Genomic DNA, 14188 nt, shown 5'->3' with positions numbered 1-14188 from the left:
TGGGCAGGGACACCTTCAGGAACACCAGGTTGCTCAGAGCCCCATCCAACCTGGCCTGGAACATTTCAAGTGATGGGGCATCCACAGCTGCTCTGGGCAACCTGTGCCAGGGCCTCACCATCCTCAACAGCCAAAAATTTCTTCCTTATGTCTAATCTAAACCTGCCCTCTGTCAGTTTAAAGCCATTCCCTCTTGGTTCTATCACTCCATGCGCTTGTCTAAAGTCCCTCTCCAGCTCTCTTGTAGCCCCTTTGGGGACTGGAAGGTGCTTTAAGGTGTCCCTGGAACTTTCTCTTCTCCAGGGCGAACAACCCCAGCTCTCTCAGCCTGTGTTCACAGCACAGGTGGTCAGCACCATCCATGGGCAGGACAGAGGGCAGGGGCATGCTGAGGCTATCCAGCACCACCTCCTCTGGCTTCTGCCCAAAGCCACCCCTCTGTGTGCAGGTCAAAGTGCCCAAGCAAACATTAAGGTTGTGTCACAATCCCTCATGGGGGTTTTACAACTGCCTGGTCAAGTGAGTCAATAACAAAGCTAAACGCAAAGGCTTTGATGGCTCATTCCCTGCCAGTGGAGTACAAGCAGCAGCAAGGCACAGCTGAGATCAGCAGCCATCAGGGTTTGCCCTGGCCTGGTGGCCCAGGGTAAGAGCCAGCCCTTTATCTGCATTCAGAGCCTTGCTGAGCCAACCTGCTTTAAATGTCTTTTTACCTTTCCCCCATGACTGGAGAGCACTCAATTTTGAAAAAAAAAAAAAGAGAGGGTTTTAAAGAAAATTATCAAAATCCTGCATTCTTGAATTGTTAAAGACAGCATTTTGGCTTAATATGTCGCTTCTTTTGGCCTCCTTTTGACACTCTGCACTGAATTCTGCATAGTTTTGCAAATATTTTCTCTGTGTAAACCAAATAATTTTGTTCACGGACTTCCAGCTGCTCTGTGTTCAGGACCTACCTGCAGACAGGAGCGAGGTCAGCTTTCACGGATATATCCTTTCAGCACCTTTCACCTTCACTCTGCTCTTCTCTGGAAGCTTTTGCACTATTTTTAAGATGCTCTCAGGTGTGTTTCAGCTGTGGAGAACCGGAATGTGACTTCAAAGGACTGAACCTTACATACAAATGTCTTGGCAAGAGCACCGAAGCTGCCCAAAAAAGATTTTGGCCTCACACTTAAAAAAGCCTTGCTCACACAGCAGTGTGAGGTAAAGGGGGTGTAATGTTTCATGAAACTAATGCAACTGGAGAAACATAAAAATGGCTTTTTCTCTCTCCGTTTTTTTTTGTGGATAGTTTATACCTGCAAAAAGCAGTCTTTTTCCACAGCCTGGAGTGACTGCCCTAGATGGGAAGGTCTGCAGAGCTCTACCAGGCATGTGTGCATCTGCATAGTTGCAGCAACTAATCTCCTGTAAGAAACTTAGAAGAAATTATGATAGATGTAGTGAGCAACTGTTTTCATCAGTGGAGTGATTTAGATGAATGATATTCAGGCTGCTTCCTCCCACCTTCCTGCTAAATGGACTCTTCACTGCTTCAATTAAGACAAGGAGAGCACTCTAGGAAGCCGTGGCAAGGGAAAAAAATGAAGGTAGAGGTATCAATGAGACCTTTTTAATTACACTTTACCAGAACTGCTGACATAAATCCCATTGAAATAAGAGTATCCCCGGTGTGTTAGAAGAATTTAGGCTCATTTGATTGTGCGAGGATCATGAACGTGATCGCAGGAGAAGGCACCTAAATTAGGGTCAGAAACAAGAACACTTCAGTACCTGAACTACACCAGGGAGAGTACATACATGTATGCAAACAGGAAGACCAAGCAGAATGTAATCAGTGCAAAATATTCAAGCACCATAAACACACACTCCTTGTGCAAAAATGTCATAGCTTTGCTAACAGCAAGGCTGAGAGGGGCAGTGCCTGGCACCCTCCTGCCGTGCCCGTCACAGCAGCCCCGTGCAGAGCATCCCTCATCCCTTGCTGAGCGTGTCCAGTGGCACAAAACACCCGTTTCCCAACCCTACCTACCAGGGCACACAGCTCAGTAAGAGTTAATCCAGGTATACTGTAAAAAATGGAGGCTTACATAATTGAAAAATAGCTGAGGCATTAATCTTCCTTCTCGCTACCTTGAGTCCTCTTTAAAAAGATTATTTTGTCTTCAGAGACAGCTTTAATGCTACTTAATGAATCGCTTATAAATGAAGAATTTTTTCCCCTCCTATACAGGGACAGGCTGACTACTACACTGATTTTGTCACGGAGACAATTAACTTTTGTCAAATATACAAAGATAATGGCTGTTCTCTACAAATACTACTATACTTAATTTGGTGTATTTAAGGCCAATTTTTCTTGCTGTTTTGACTGAGCATGCTTGGTGACAGTGATATGCCCATTCCCTTTAGTCAGACCTGGGGAACTCCTCATGCTTACCAAAATAATTAGTGGCCCCTTGGGCACCCCCTGGAACAGGTAGGTTAGCACTGGATCAGGAATACCATGTTGGAAATTTCAGAATTCCAACATGAGCTCATTTGAAGGTGTCTTGGTGTCCCACTTCGAAGGAGGGAGGAGACATGAAAAGAGAGGAGAGAGGTACCAGCTTCCATGCTGCCTGTCTCAGTTGCAGACAGGGTGCAGGCAAGCCATCTTTGATCTGTAACTCCCTCCTTGCAAAAGCAGGCACCAGGACCACAGGGACCACCAGGACCATGGGACAGGTTAGTGGTTTCCTCCCTGAAAATAATTCCTAGTGAGCTGCAAAGGCAATTTTATAGTCATTCCTGACACAGAGGTCCCCAAGCAGTAACACTCAGTTTTCTCCCTTGCCCATGTCCCACCAAACACCTGCTCTGTTCCCCAGATCCACACACGCAGGGCAAAGATGCTGAATGGAGCTGAACCCCTCTTCTCCCACCACACCAACCTAGCCAAGTACTCATGTTTATTTCCAGCAAGAACAACAGAAGACAAAAGTTACAATTTCTCAACACATGGGCATTTTGACTCTAGCAATGGCCTTTGGGAGACACACATAAGCAGAAGCAGAAATGAGGCTGATAAATCCTTTGCCACATGGGCTACTTCCAGACTCTTTAGCCTCTGCATGGCTGCTCCTGGTGATGGGCAGAGCAGGTTTCCTCCACCCCTGAACAGACTGGGTGAGGGTATAGAGGTCTCTGCTGCCTCCCATATTGATACCAGCAGCCTACAGGCGTTGAATGCCACAAGGATGCACTGCTCAGCCAGTGGAGAGCTTCAGCATGTGCCTTTCCAGCACAGTCTGTTTTATTTGTTTAAGATTCTGATCTAGACCCCAGATAGTGGAGGTTCATTCCTTGGCACAGTCTAAGACTCACTGAGCTGACAAACACTGTTAAAATAAGTCATTTAGTCCTGCCATGCATCATGACTATTAGCATAAACATAAGGGCAAACACCTTTTCCCCTCCCCTTATCTCAATTCTGCCCTTAAATCCAGCATGTGGCCAGGAGGCAGTTATTTCCAAACCATTACCAAAGGGGGAATCACTGTTATTCACCTGCAGTTCTCTAGCCAAACACACAGAGCAGTAGTTACTCTTTCCCAAACTTTTCTCTCGTCCATTTGGACTGTGCAGCTATTTATGCAGAAGCAGCACAGCTGTACTGTGCACAGCATCAGAGAATCCCAGTCCTGGGAAAAACAGCACTGGCTGCTTCAGCAATAAACAGATGAATGCAGCAGCTTGCCCTGAGCTGCCATCGCAGAGGAGATCAACAAACAAGCGGCTCTATTTATGCCGTCATGCTTGCCTAGAAGCTCCAGACAAACTACTAACCTCGTGTTCAGCCACTTCCCCCTTTGTCCCCGGAGCAGCAGCCTGACGCAGCGCGCAGCCCGCTCGCCCAGAATGGGCCTTTTTGTTAATCGCTGCGAAAGCCGCCGACACAGGCCTGTTCATTCAGCCCAACTGCTTAATGCTGCAAGCCAAATAAAAAGGGAAAGAAGGAAAACTTTGTATTCCTTTCGCACCCTGAATATTAAATGACACCATCAATGTTGCCTTGGGATGCAACATCAAACCACTTCCTTTGCTCCAAGATGGGATTTAAGAAGAATGACTTTGAGGCTGACTTGCCTTTTCAAATCTCCCATTTTTTCCCCCCATCTCAAACTCGAGGATGCAACATGAATGAAATCAGAATTAGCCTCATTACAAACAAGCAAGGGGAGGGGGCTGACCTAGATTCACTCTGCCTCTCAGAAGGAAGTGATGGCAAAAGTTTAAAACCTGTCATACAGGGCTGTCGGCTGCAGCACATTTAGGTCAAAGTTTGTTGCGATCAAATCACACTTTCTGAAAAGGCTTTTACTGGTGGGATGATTTGTATGGCAGCGGCTGAATTATGCATGGGATTTGCACAGTCTCTGCTTGCAAATAACTCCAGCCCTTCCAATACGTGTGAAGAAACTCAGGCTCTTCCCTGCAGCATCATCAGTGCCTCGAACCCAGCTCTGCCTCCCTGGGGACATGTGCTGGGTTTTGTGGTAGCTCTCACCACCAGCTACATCAGGCAGCATCCCATGGTGGGCCAGGCTGGAACCAGTCTTGCTGCAGGTCTCAAGGTGCTAGGATAGAATGTGAAATTTTTCAGTGACTTAACTGAATCCCACCCAAAGCAAAAGCCAAATTAGAGGGCCTGCTCCCAGCAAAGACAGCCTGGTTGCTGTGCAGGCTGCTCAGAGAGGATGTTCAGATGACAATTGAGGGGTAGCATGGGACTCTGCCCAGGTGACAATCATGGCTGAAGGAAAGGTATGGAAATGATCCAGCTGGTGGGGTTTGTTGTGGGAAAAAAACCCTCAGGGAAGAATTTATGTATTTAATAGCTAACAAAACCTGAAGAATTAAGTGGTTTAGTATCCAAGTAAGATACTTCTGCAAATAAAAGCAATGCAAAGAGAGGAAAGCTGGTTCATGACAGACCAGTACCCCCACCCCATTTGTGGTCAAGATCTGCCTTTGACTCAAGCAGAAGAAGGACCACTCATCCTCCTCACACCATCCCCACGATGCGTGTGCTCCTGGGAGGCTGGGGCAGGCTTTTCCCTTCCACAGAGACCTCTTGGGATGGCAGGAGAGGAAGAGGGGGGGAAAAAAGGAGCACTTTATATTTTTCTCACTGAGATTCCTCACCCAGTCCCTTCTTCTACCAGTAGAAACCAAAACCAAACCCATTCCTGCTCCTTACAGGTCTCCTTTCACCATTCCCTTTTCAGCCCATCCCTTTTGCCCCAACGTGCTGTGCACACAAAAATCTCACTGTTGTCACAGTTTCCCACATCAGCACCTGCAGGGATGCTGGCTGGGTTGCTCTCAGTTTTCCCAGTGCAGCTCTCGCAGCCTCTCTCACCTCACTTTCTCTCCCCTTACTTTCCCCTCCTCCAGCCTGGGGTTCATCTCAGATAGAGATCAGCTGGAGGAATCAGGCCAAACTTTTGGAAATGTCGAGGTATTACCCAATTCACCACCACCTCTATGTGGAGAAGGGACCTAAGTTTATTCTCTGACTGTGCAGGAGGCACAGTGTGAGATGGAAACTGCTGAGATGCTCTGGGGACTCTCCTCTCCACATTCCGTGCCTCCCCAGCCCCCATTTGGATTCGGATGCACCCCCACCTGCAAACATTCTGCCCACACCACGTCCAAGCTGCTTTTCCAGCCAGGGCTGGTACAAGCTATTGCCACTGGCAGTTGCTTTTCAACGATAAGGCTGAAATTCCCATGGTTGTCCTGTGCAAGGAGAGAAACAGCTGTCTTAAGAAAGAAGACAAGGAGCTTTTCCTTTTCCCTGAGCAGCCCCTCCTGCAGCCTGGATTTTGACTTGCGCAAACTTCAGGAGCACTCGGCACTAAGCACCTTGCTATGAGGCAGCGGCATAGGAAGGACAGTGTGACACATTGAACTCCAAATATTGAGCTCTTAATTATGTCCCAAGCAGCACCTCTGCGCCTGCAGTAATGAGGGCTCAGCCACATCCACGGCTGTTAGCGAGATCCTGTTTTACTTCATCCTCATTATGGGAAATAGCCTGCTCGGATCCAGCAGCCGTGGAGATGTTTCCTCTCGTGAAGTAGATTGCCTTCCCCTGTCAATTACCAGTGGAGAGCTCGACAGCCCTGTGCAAATTGCTGGGTGAGAGCATAAATAGGAGGACATGAGAACCGATTACAGCCTCGGTGGCAGGCTTGCTTAAAACACCTGATGGGAACAGGGAGGTCGAGAGTAATAAAAAGCAGAGAGGTGATGGTGATGGTGGCTTGTACAGCAGTGCTGTGGAGCCAAGGGGGACGTGTGGTACCTACCTGCCCCTGCAGAAGTGCAGCCATCCACAGGGGCAGTGTGGCAGGAATTAACAGAGGGGCTGCAGTCAGTTGACTCCAAATCAAAGTTTTTTCCCCAGTGAAAAGATTCCCTTTCCTCAGGCTATCACTTTGGTACGTATCAGCAATGTGCAGTCCACAGATGGGAAACTCCATATCCTTTGGGGAAACAGAAATGATTCCCTTCTCTTGCTGTACCCCCACCAAAAGCTCCGATTTCACTGGACACTCCAGCACATCTGCAAAGCTCTGCAGCATTTCCAAGGGGCAAGCAACCAGGTCTCTGGGCTGAGGTTCCATGTAAACCTTTACCCAGTGCACAGTACTGGTGCTCACACTGCCCACAGCAGCTGCTCTTACCTGAGGAAGCCCAGGGTTACCTTCCATCATAAACAGACTCATGTCCTGCTGGGTGCCCATTCCAGAGAAGAGGATGAGAAAGTGTGTGTGTGTATTTTAACCAGCGGCCTTGGAGATGGCTTGTTCAACCCTACAGACCTTGCTGACTGCTCCTGGGCCTGCTTCCCAGCCCTGCTGCCCTGCTGCCCTGCTGCCCTGCTGCCCTGCTGCCCTGCTGGACCCCCGGGAGCCTTCCTTTACTCCTCCCTTTGGGCAAAGAGGTGGCAAAGTCTCCTCTGCCTATGGGTCGGCCCAGGGTCAGGGACAATTCAGCAAAGGAACAACCTGCCTGCAGCAAAGAGCTGAGTGCCCGTCTTACAAAGGTCACTTTGCTCTGCCCTAGAATACATCATTGCTCATGAACTTCCACTGGTCTTCAACCCACTCCCCATTGCCTGGTCTGATCTTCAGCTGCCTCTGTACCTTCAGTCTGCCACTGTAAGGTCCACACCAACACCCAATGTAAGTGTGAAGTATCACTTGTGTTTGGTCTGTCCTGTCCATCTCTTCAATAGCTCCATCCAGAAATCTCCTCTGGGCATCAGCTCTGCTCACTTATACCCGTCAGTGTTTTCACAGGCTCTGCAGGAGGGTATTGATTCCTGCTCATAGACCAGTTCTGACTGAAGAAAAGCTATTGCATTTGCCTGGGTGGGCTTTGAAAGTGGGCCTCTCTGTGCCCTGAAGAGCCGTTCTTCACCTTTCCACTCCTGCCATCCGCACAGACCCACTGGGGTTGCTCACCTGCCTCATCCCGGCCCCTTTTCTTTCCTTCTAGACCCTGCAGGCAGAGCTGCCTGTGATTTATTTCGTTGTATTTGATTCTGCTAAGTCATAGGCACCAGAAATCTGCAGCTGGCAACTCCAGGCTGCTTTCCAGCTTCTCCATCCAGACCTGCCAGCAGACGTTTTCAGTTTTGGTTCTCAGATCTCCATTACAGTCTGGTCTCAAAACAGCGGATCCACCAGCCCTCCAACTGCGCACGTTCAACTCCACAGCCTTAAAGCTGCTACAAACGAGCTGTTAATTCCTCCTGCTCCTCGAGATAAGAGGTTATCCCTCCAGTTCGTCTTTCTTTGGCAGAGAGCGGTACCCTTCAGATCTCCTTAGCACAGTTTGGTGCCTGGTTTTCCCCTCCTCCGTGATTGTAGGCTCATAAGCAAAGACAGCTCTCTTCAGATCTGGTGATGTTAAAACTCTTCTTTATCAGTAACTCCACTTACCTGTGCCACAAGGTGAAAACAGTGCTTGAATTTCTGCTGCTTTCCTAGAGAATTTAAGTGACACTGAGCTGTAGGAGCATCCATCCTCCTGCTGCCTTTCCCTCAGCTCCCCACTCCTGGTTGTGCTCTGCCCTTCCCGCAGGCATTTCTGGGCCCAGGTTTTATTCTGTCATGGAGAAGAAATGACAACTGCGGTTCATACCTCACAGGAAATTTCATTAAAAGTTCAACTAATAACTTGAGAGAAGAGAGATGGGAAGAAAAATGAAGGATTTGCATGTCTCAAGTTCACCCCACTTTCCTAAAATCTGATTGAAGGAAGCAAATTTGGAGATGTTTAATCAGTTATAAGATTTAACAGGGTTGTATGCACTTAAAATGAAACCCCCAGTAGAGGGGATTACCTCTCCCAGTCAGGGTTTGTCCCTGCTCCCAACCAGGGACTAAGTGCTCTCCCCAGGCAGAGGGCACTTGAGCCTGGCATGCAGTGTGCACAAAAGAGCCTGAAGGAAAAGGTAAGGCTGCTGAAGGAAAGCTGGATGCAAGTAAGATCTGTGATACAGAGAGCTTGAAATTAAATATAAATTCAACTACAGAAAAAGTTGCCAGAGATATTTAGGATTTGTATATGTACACTACATATATATACACATACACACACGCATATGTATTTATAAAGACCAGCAAATCCTATCTGTGTTCAACGTGGGCAAGATGTTGCTATAGTAATCTTAATTTTACATTCCTTACATTAAAAAGAAGACTGCAAGTTGTTTGGCACTCAGACTGTCTTTTTGTTATAGCATGTGCTGCATTTAACCCAGTGGGACTCTGTTCTCTACCTCTTGGAACTATGGAAATAGAAATAACTACTAACAATAATGTCATCATCATTACATGGCAGCCTTGGATTCAGTTTCCTTTAAAAAGTAGGGGAAAGAAGAAACAGAGGCTGACAGATAAAGAAACAGCCTGTGCATGTTAGATTTGAATTTAGCTTGGACATGGACATGTCCTTGAGGACAGGCAGGGACCCAGGGAGCCACACTGGGAGCTGCAGGGGTAACAGGGGAGTCCTGGGTGGGAGTGGGGCACGAGGAGAACACCTGCTTCAGACTTCATGTGACACCAGCTGTAAATCAGAAGTGACTCCACCAAAGCCAGGAAAGGCACCAAAGGGGTACCAAAAAGGATAGAAAACAAAGTGAGGTACCTGTGCTGCAAACACACTGCTCGTGACGAGTTGGGGAGCTTCTCCAAAAACTGGTGTGTCAGCATGGGACAGGGGCTCTCTGCCCACACTGAGGGTCTCTGCCTGTAAGTGGGGAACTAAAACAAAACTCAAACACCTCTCCCAAACCAGCCTCCTTCTCTGGTAGGAGCCCTGTGGGTTGGAGGGTGGCAAGGGGCACTCAGTAGGAATGGGGCTGCACCCCCAGCAGCTGCACACAGCCACATTGCCACCCTCAAGGCCACCCCCCAATGCCTCTGCCCCACAGAAGCTAACCCCTACCTTGGTCCCTTTCTGTGAGGTGCTGGAGGCTGCACAGGGGGCTACAGCCTCCAAAATCTGGGGGCCCAAGCCCTCCTGGGGAAGAGGTCAGACAGCACTTAGCCTCCCTGGATTTGCTGGAGCTTCAGGCGATACCAGACCTGGGGAGGTGTAAGGATGGGGATCCATGCAGCCCACGGGCACATCCTGTGCTCTGCAGAGACAAGCACTGACTTCCAACATCCCCATCTGACATCAGCTCCCGGGAGTGTTTGTTTTCTCCAGATTGATGGTGTTTACAACTCCAGGCATCTTCTCAGTCATCTGTGATCTCTGGCCGTGAGCGGGTCTCTTTGGGACGTTGAGTGACAAGTGTTGTTACAGTGCCAAGGAGATGGGACTCTCAACTGCCTGTGGCAGGCAGATCGCTGTGAAATCATGATTTATCTGGAGTTAGATTAAGTTATGTCTTTCTTTCCTGCCTGTTCTGGCAGTGGCTGCATACAGGTATGCTGTATTTCTTCCTCTAAACAGGAGAACACAGGGCCATTTACCAGCAGCTAGAGATCAGAAGGTGCCCAAATGTAAACTCCAGGACAAAGCTCATCTGGGTGTACTTGAGGGACAGAGCTGACAAGTGACAAACGGCCAGAGCTGAGTTCGCTCTATTTTGGCTTACGCCATTGCTTGGGGAAATACAGGAAGGGAAAACAGGTGAATTATTGTCACCTCCAGACTTAAACAAATGGAGACTTCAAACAAAATTGCATTGCTTAGACGTTCAGAGGGGGAAATATTTACCTCGCGTGCGGAAATAAATGTTAAAGTTTATGAGTCACATAAAGCCTTTTTATGCTGAAAATCCCTTCTGGATGAGAATGGGGATATTTCTCATTGTGATCTTGATCCATCCAATTTATTTGTGGATCAAAAGGATCAGTGAGGGCCTTATTCTCCAGAAGATCTGGCAATGGGAAAAGTTCTTCCAGTGGGGGTGGATGCCCACCTGTTTCTCCCCATGCTGACTCACACGGGTACCTTTCCCCACCCAGACAGGTCCCATTGCCCCTGGCAGGAGAGGCTCCAGTTGCCTCTTTGCACTGAGGGGTTTTGGCTGCAATAACAGGTCTGGTCTGTCATGTGGTTGCTCCCCAGGGCCAGGGGACAGAGTGGGGCTCCTCCAAAACCAGGCTTTGGAGGAACACAGGAACAGGCAGGCTAGGCAGGAGGAGGGTGCTCTCTCTCTTGCTCTCTCTCTCGTTTCTTGCAGCCCTGAGCATCCACCTTGCCAGGACACAGGATGCCAAACACTGGCATCCACTCCTCTTCCCGTAGCATGTGAGAGGGAGGTGTGTGTGCATCAATGCATGGAATAATGGATGAGACAAAGAGGGGCAACCCCAGCCTATGGGTGCACTGTTCCTGAGCTGCTGGCACCGCATCCCAGGGAGACAGAGAGCAGCAGATCCTGGGAGAGGCAAAGGCAGGAAAAACTCATTCATATGCAAAGGGTTTAGATCTTGGGGAGACTGGCAGTGAGCTCATACAGCACAGAATAAGCCTGCCCAGAGTCCTCTGCCTTTTGGAAAAAGACATTGCTACTGCAGGAGCCTCAGGCCTTGCAGAAAAACCACCATTTCCTTCATTGGTGATGATTTATTTGGGAAGAAGCCTCATTTTTCACTGATCATATTAGAAGCACAGAATGGATTACAGCGTGGAGTAACCCTGATAGCTGAGAAATTCAGTGTATGCAAATGTGAGACTTAAACAGCTCTTTCTGTGAAAGATTGCCTGTAGCTGGGATGCGCTGGAGATGTGGCACCGATGAATGGGCTGGTATTTAAAAGCAGGGGCTCTGCCACAACGTACAACACAAGGTCTACTGAAACCTACAAATGCAGCTGCTCCCTGTGAGCAGAATTTGCATCTCTGCTCTGCAAACCTGCTCCTTTTGCTGCAGAACCCTGTGCCCTTCAGGATACCGGTACACACGCACATGTGCACCAAAAGACTGCTAAAAACAAACCACTAAGTGATCTTGCAGCATCCACAAGCTCCCAAGGCCATCCATACTGTTCCCTTATACCTAAATTGCAGCCCAAGAGTGGCCAAGAGGCAGCACCAAGGGCCTAGGGCTGTTTCATCCTCTCCCACCTCCTCCAGCCCCTCAGAGCTCAGGCATTAGAGGGGAACAAGTTCAGGTGTGAAGAGAGATGAGGCGAAACTTGTGTTTTGCCTGGACTGATGCTGCCCTTTGCCTGGGTCACGTGGTGCATCCTCCCCTGGGTAGCCCTTGTGGAACCAGGCTGGACCCACCACCTCCAAGCAGCACAGGGATGGACAAGGATGCACAGGGATGCTGTGCAGTGTGTGGCAGCTGCCTGAAGATGGCAAGCCAGCACTGCAGTTTATAATACATGCAAATAACCCTGCTGGAGGAAGAAGGGGGCTCCCTACAAATAAGAGGGCTATATTTCCTTGGCAGCCCATGTAATGCCAGAGCAGAATTTAAATTGCGGTGTTTATCAAACAAGTCTGAGCCTTTTTTTCTTTCCTCTTCTTTGTTAAATGCTGCCCATCTTGCAGAATTTTGAGCAGTACTCCTGGTACTGCATCAGTCCTCCAGCCCAAATGCAAAGTCTGAGGAAGAAATTGCAATGCATCCTTTGGCACCAGGGAGCCATAGAGCTGGTGTGTGCATGCAATAATTTATCCTAAGCCTTCTAGTGGCATTTTATGTCTTTTTGCTGTAGTGCTATTACAGCTTTGATTACTCCATTTTTATGTTTGTCAGCACAGCATATGGGCAAGATAATTTGTATTCAAAGTATTAAACTGGTAATGTAAATTATTAAAGACCCAATTCATAAACGCATTACACACCATATGCAGATTCCTTCCCCTTAACTCTCCCCTTCTCCTCCTCCCCATTTTGTAGACCTGGCTTCACACAGCTGGGGCAGGAGCAGGACCACTGCCATCTCCCACCTCTCGGGCACTAGGTTCATCAGGTGAAGTGGGTGTCAGGTGAAGACTCAGCCTCTTCCTTTTCCTGCTGCCCCTGCACGACTCATTCATCCCCAGGCACCTGTTACCCATCAGCTCCTCTCATTTTGGCACCTCCAAAGACAAGAGAAGAAGCTGTTTCCCATTTTTACCCCAACCTGTTTGCAGCAGAGTACCCTCTGAAGTACGTACATCTCCCAGTGCAGCCATTGCAAGGAGGAGTTGGAGTGGGCATGGGAGGAGAAGACAACCACAGTGGCAGTCCCATCTCATGCCCATCTCCAGTTCCACACATGCAGGACAATGGTAGCTTGGCTCTGGTTTTGTGGCAGGGGCTGCTGCACCTGTGGCAAGCACCCAGCCTCATGGGCAACAGGTCACCTCTGCCCATGCCTGGCCCCAACAGGATTCCAGCAGCCACTCTGAAGGGCTGGGGGCAGTGAAACCCACCAACCCTACATGGAAATTGGGCTGTTCAGCTGTAACCCCTCCAATAACAGGCATCTCCTTTCAATAGCTGTTTACCAGACCATACACAGCGCCATTGTGTTGAGCAGATGCCGTCTTCTGTTTTTCTCATTACCAAGATTTACTGTCTTATAAGCTTATTATTGACCGAGGCTTTAGGCTTCCTTCAGGGCTGAGGCCGAGGGGAATGCAAACTCTCAGCACTCGTTTGCAGGAGCATCCCCCACTGAACCCGGGGAACTGACACGGGGCGCGGGGCTGCCTCCCCCAAACCTGAACTCCACCTCACAGCAAAGGCTTTGAGAGCCCAGAAAAGTATCAGGGAGCTGCAGGGTGTCCTGTCCCTGCCCTGGGGGCTCCCAAAGCCCCTGGGCAGCCCCCTTAGGCTCTGCCCCTGGTATGGAGCAGTTTAAATGCTTTGTGCTGCCAGCGCATCTGAAAAGTTACATTAAAGTGGAGGAAGAATCGGGACTGTGGTGCTTAACTGCTTTTAGCCTGTGTAAAATCAGGCAGGTCTCCTAACTTAGAGCCCCTGCTCGCCTCCTCCCCGCCCCCCCCCCCCTCCAGCACACAAAAATCCTTTCTGGCCCTGCTTTTCAGGCGAAATACATGCCTCCTCCCACCCTGGGACAAAAAGAAGTATTTTGAATCCAGCTTTCCAGAGGTTTGGCTTCCAGGGTGCCCATGGGTGACCACAGCAGTGTTGTTCCACTTCTCCAGACTTCTATTTCCCCTACCAAAAGGTGCTGCTGGCACAGACGAAGAGGCAGGATCCCTGGCACACTGGCCCTAGCAAAGGAGCTGGTTTACCTGTGTGCCCACACTCCACCCAGTGCCAAGAAATCGCCCTCAGTAGCAGCTCCCTAAGCTTCTACCCAGAGAAAACATACAACAACGTTTCAGCCCACGTAGGACACAGAAGTACACAAAAAGTAAAAACGCTGCCATCGCCTACTGGGACTCAGCTCTGCTCCCCCAAACAAAACAAAACAAAACAAAAAGCAGTTTTGCCAGAAAAAGACAAGAAAACAAGGCAGCACAGCAGGAGCCACTGGCCATTGGTGCTGTACCCAGAGCCCCATGGTCAGATTAGTGTGTGCCTAGCTGACGGGTAAAACAAGAACATCCCCCACAAATTCCGAATTTTGCAGGTCCTTCACGCAACCTGGCCACATATTGCTGAGTCAGCACTTTCGGCGACGCTGCCGCGCGGCTGCAT

The sequence above is a fragment of the Coloeus monedula genome (genome assembly GCF_965178545.1).
Source record: "Coloeus monedula genome assembly, chromosome: 12".
NCBI lineage: Eukaryota > Metazoa > Chordata > Aves > Passeriformes > Corvidae > Coloeus > Coloeus monedula.
Note: the sequence above shows the minus strand (reverse complement) of the source record.